Consider the following 5,518-nt stretch of genomic DNA (forward strand, 5'->3'; position numbering starts at 1 on the left):
TATTGTAAAAGAGATTATTTGATATTGTTGTTTTGAATAGACAACGTTTATAATTATGTTTTTCTTCCGCATGTTAATCAAATAAAGTTTGATTGTATTAAAGGATTATTTTATGAAAATATTTTGTGAAAATTTTTTACACCGTGACATCTTGAAAATCGAGGTGTTACACACGTCGTTCCTCCAGGGTGTCCAGCTCCACCCTAAGTTCTTTGTCATTCATCCGGATATCTTCCACCTGTCATCGTAAAGAGGGTTCTCCCAACTCGACCGACAACATAGCATTAGTTCCATACGTCAAGTTAAAGGGTGTTTCCTCAGTTGTTCCGTGCGGAATGCACATGTAAGCCCATAAGACTTCTGGTAGCTCGTCAACCCAAGCTCCCTTTCTCTCCCCCAGTCGTTTCTTCAATTCTGCAACGATAGTTTTGTTCACGGCTTCCACCTGGCCGTTTGTCTGAGGATGTTCTACGGAGTTGGTCACATGTTTTATCCACAATCCTTTGTAAAACTCGCACAACTTCTTGTCAATGAACTGACGATCGTTTCTGAGACTCCCAAGAAGACTTGCAGATCCTCTCCCAGCATTGGCCTATTCATGACCGGTGGATTCATCAGTATCGTCTTCACATCTGGGAATGCCTTCTCGCATTCGACATCCCAATTGTCAATAGATTCTTTCTTCATTTTCTTTAGAACCGGAAGGATACGTTCAGCCAGTTTAGAATGAACCGGGACAACGCAATCAGGCGTTGGACCATCCTTTGGACTTCCTTCAAGGTAGTGGGACTTTGCATCTACAGGATTGCCGCGCATTTGTCGGGGTTGGCTTCTATTCCTCGGGCGGTGAGCATGAAACTGAGGAACTTCCCTGCTGCCACTCCGAATGTGCATTTAACGGGGTTCAATCTCATTCTGTACCGCCTGACTTGTCTGAAGACCTTCTTCAGGTCTTTTAGGTGTCGCTTCCCATCGATCGATCAGACCACCATGTCGTCTACGTAAACATCCATGCACCGACCGATCTGCTCTGAAAAAATCTTATACATCAAGCGCCTGTACGTAGCTCCAGCATTCTTCAAGCCGAAAGGCATGAGCTCGTAACAAAAGCTGGCCATGTCCGTGATGAAGGCAGTTTTCTCCTGATCTGGGGCATACATAAGAATATGGTTGTATCCGGAGTACGCATCCAGGAAACTTAACATTTTATGGCCTGAAGCTCCATCAACCAGGGCGTCGATACTGGGTAGTGGATGGGCGTCCTTGGGACAAGCCTTATTCAAGTCGGTGTAATCAGTACACATACACCACTTTCCGCTGGCTTTTTTCACCATAACCACATTGGCGAGCCAAGTGGTGTAGGTTACTTCTCTAACGAATCCGGCTTCCTTCAGCTTCTTTACCTCCTCCTCCACCGCCTCCCGCTTCTTAATGATTAATCTTTTCTTCTTCTGGGCGACCTACTTTGCCTACTTGAACAGTGCCAATTTATAAGACATGACTGAGGGATGAATCCCAGGCATGTCGGCCGTCGTCTAGGCGAAGAGATCACGATTGCGCTAGAGGACGGACCGTAACTCCCGCTCGATCTCACCGGATAAGCCCCTGACCATGGTTGTGATGTGTGCATCATCCTTGCCTATCTTGACCGGTTGTAGCTCCCCCAATGGTTCCATCCGATCTTTAGTGTTAATCTGGGGCTCAAGATCCGCCATGGCTACCTCAAAGCAGTTCACTTTTATTCTCGTGGAGTGAGGGTAAAGCTTTAGTCCGGCTGCATAACATTCTCGTGCCGTCTTCTGATCTACGCGGATGGTGCATAATGCCCCCCTCTCTGATGGTATTTCATGGTTAGGTGAGGGGTTGATACGATAGCGTCGAATGCGTTTAGGCAAGGTCGGCCCAATAATAAATTATAAGACGTGTTGGCCTCAACCAACATGTATCTCACGCTTTTTTCCTCATTGTCTCGACCGGTACCGAGACAGGTGCGAAGGTCTACGTAGCCCCTGGTATCCACCCTCTCCCCGACAAATCCTACTATATGCTCATTATAAGGGACCACGAGCTCTTCAGATAAGTCTATCCTCTGGAACGTCTTCTAATAGAGGATGTTGACCGAACTGCCTTGGTCGATCAATACCTTACTCACGCTATACCTAGCTATCTAAGTCGTGATAACCATGGGGTCATCCTGCTCTGGATCGGGAGCATGGAAGTCGTCGCCAGTGAAGGTAATAGGTGGCATAATTCTCCTAGGCTTGTCCACGTCGTGCACCGATCAGAGAGCCCGCACGTGTCGCTTCCTCGCGGATGATGAAGACCCTCCCCAACAAACCCGTCGGAGATGGTGTGGATATGATAGCGCAACGGTCGGTCATTACTCCTGTTGCGGCTCCTGCTGCGCCTCTTCTCTGTTCGGGAGCGATCGTTCCCCCCATACCGAAGGCGATCCCTATATTCCCTCCTCTCCATGCTCCTTCGCCGCGGACTACGTTGTGACTGCCTGGCATGTTCGACCGATCGCTCGACTTTTACGTATTTCTTAAGTTGACCCGCCTTGATCAACTCCTCGATCTTGTCTTTTAGAGTCACACATTCTTCGGTGGTGTGGCCCATGTTATTATGGTATAAATAGTGTTTGTTTTCGTCCACCCTTGGTGGCGTGGGACGCCTCTTCAGCTCTCGAATTAGCTTAGTGCTTAGGGCTTCCTACAATATCCTAGCTCGAGGGGCGTTCAGCGGAATATACTGCTAAAAACGCAACCCCCTAGGTTGTTCTCTCTACTTGAATCCCCCGGATTTTCCGGACTGGTTTTTAGGCTTCTTCCCGTCCGCCTTGTCCCCCTTTACCTCCTTGCTCTCCTTCTAATAGGACTGCTTCATTTCCTCTACCCTTATCTCATCAGCCGCTCGCTCTCGCAGTTCTTCCATGGTCTTAGGAGCTCGACGGCAGACGCTATCATTGAAGGGTCCTGGCTTAAGTGCAGGCAGGACGTATTGGAGGTCTAGCTTAGGGTTCAGTCCTTTTACTCGCCGCACAGTCTTCTGGTAGCGGTCAATGAAGGCTTTCAGAGTTTCCTCTTTTCCTTGCCTAAGGTTCACCAGCTCGAAGATGGTTAAGTCTTAAGTACTACTACCCACGAACTGGCAATTAAACATACGTCGTAGTCCCTCAAAGTTCTCAATGGAATTGGGATGCAACAAGTTGAACCATTACAACGCCTCCCCCTCTAGTGACAAGGAAAACGCTCGACACCATATGGCATCGATGCTGGTGCGGAACGCCATCGTGTTGGTAAAGGTCTTGATGTGGGCTTCTGGATCGGTTGTCCCATCGTATAACTTAAATTGTGGAGGAACGAATTGTTCGGATATGTGGACGTCCATAATCGCCTTACTCATAGCGGCGCTCTCGGCTTGGACAGATTTGGCCTTACTCTCATCGGCTTCCGGCTCGGTCGATTTCCAAGTCTTATCTGGTCCACTGTTATGCTTCGTCTCGTCTTCATGGGCGGCCTTTCCACGGTCCTCCGCAACTTTCTCTTTGGCAATCTGTGTCAAACACTCCGCTCGAACGGCTGCCAGCTCTGCTTCATGGAGTTGCTGCATCTCCTCCATCTTTTGTTGTAACATCCTAATCATCTCTGTCAGGTCGTCCGAGCTCATGTTTCTCGTGCCCACCATTGGGTTTAAGTCACTCGACCCCACGGTAGGCGCCAAAATGTTTCGGTTACGAGGTCGAGTCGCCAAACACCTTTACAATTTGCTCTCTTCCACTGTCTGGTCTCGCTCCCTAGTCTTTTGTCTCGCTCTTCCGTTCGAAGGTGTACCTGTTAAAAGTTCTCCGATGCCAAAGTCAGTAGATGGACCATTCGACAATTCAATGTAACAGGAATAAATGCACAGTAAATGCGATCACTTACCTCTCCCCTTTGACCCATATTTATAATTTTTAGCATGGGCCCAAGATTAGTGATGTCTTAATACCGGGCCAATCCTGGTCCATTACCATTAATCTTGACTTACCTTAATCTCACGGGATTGGTTTGTTTATTTATCGCAAACCGGCTATCCTTGCTGAGCGTCTCCCTTTCTTATCGTAGTGGTCGTTCAATCATACAATACATGTGTCAATATTTAAACAAACGAACAGATTAATCAGAAAATTAAAAGAGATATAAAAGAAGGAAAAAAGTTTTATTTTTAAAAAAATAATAATCTTTATAAAACAAAACTCAATTAAATTTACTTATTTTTGTTCATACTTAAATTTTTTTAATTAATAAAATAATTGAGTGTTAATTATAAAAGCTATTTTTCATTTAAAGTATTTTCTACTATCTCACATAAGAGTAATTGTATAGGACATTGTATTTTTCTTTTCTGGTAAAATTCTATATGATAAAACATTGTTTTCCTGCAACCAATTAAAATATATTATGTAAATTTAAAAAAGAACTTGATAAAAACAAAATAAGGAATAACTATCTTGCAATTAATTAAACTAATGTTTAGAGGGAGTCTGTCACACAAGCTGGCGACCATAATATATAAGGTTGAAGGTGAGGTTTACTTTATAAACGTACTTTGTTTCCAAAACTCTTTCGATGTGGTACTATATTAGCTGTTGTCATTGTGAACAGTTCCCGTCTGCTAATTTCTTATTGCTTGCAATCTGAACATGATGTTTGTGGTGGCAAGTCAGGTGCCCTTTTTATCAGGTTTTTTTATTTTTATTATGAAAAGTTCAAAGGAAAGATGTTAGAAGGTTCGGCCAAGAAATATTTTGCATCAAGTGCCAAACATGGTTTTGTTGGTTGTTGGGGGCCATGTGTGTAAAAAAAGTATCTCTGAATACTACAACTATCATGAATTCCCTGTAAAAGCATTTAAATCACCAGTTTATGAAGAACAAAATACTCTTGTGAGAGAACTTATGATTATCATGCATTACCAACTATAAGAAACTTCAAACTAAAAAAACTCTTCATGTATAAAAAAAAATTTTAACGTCAAACTAAAAATACTCTTCATGTATAAAAAATTAAATAAAAAAAATTTGGACCATTTCTCGATTTGTGTGTGTCATCCTTGCGCAGGGGCCATGCTAATCTTCTCTGTATCGTTCCAATTTTATCATATGTCCCCAAAGGGACAAGCTAGCATGCAGTCTGTAACTATATAAACACTAAACTTTTATTGAAACTATACAGTATGGGAGTAACATGATCCACGGGAAATATAAAAGATATTTGTTTAGATTAAATCATTTCATTGTGTCGATTTGTAAAATCGCAAATTGATTTTTGTATTTTTAATTATCTTAATTTAATTTGGTTTAATTGCTTGCTTTATCCCCAGTTTTGTTTAAGTGTGTCAAGTTCGTTCACTCTTTTAAAAAAGTTGCAATTTCGTCTACATATGGTTTAAAAGTGTCAATTGCATCCAAACTTAGAAAAATTTGCCTCAATTAAGTCTTTTCCGTTAAATAAACAGAAACAGCGTTAATTTTTTC

General features: G+C 43.0%; 1 non-coding gene across 1 annotated transcript; it reads right to left on the reverse strand.

Moving 5' to 3' along the window:
- Positions 1 to 5,056: 5,056 nt before the first annotated feature.
- LOC128197309 (U6 spliceosomal RNA) lies at positions 5,057 to 5,159 on the reverse strand. The gene has a single exon (XR_008249696.1). It is a non-coding gene; the product is annotated as a U6 spliceosomal RNA (small nuclear RNA).
- Between the last annotated feature and the right edge of the window lie 359 nt (positions 5,160 to 5,518).

Source organism: Vigna angularis, chromosome 5, assembly GCF_016808095.1.
Source record: "Vigna angularis cultivar LongXiaoDou No.4 chromosome 5, ASM1680809v1, whole genome shotgun sequence".
Classification (NCBI taxonomy): domain Eukaryota; kingdom Viridiplantae; phylum Streptophyta; class Magnoliopsida; order Fabales; family Fabaceae; genus Vigna; species Vigna angularis.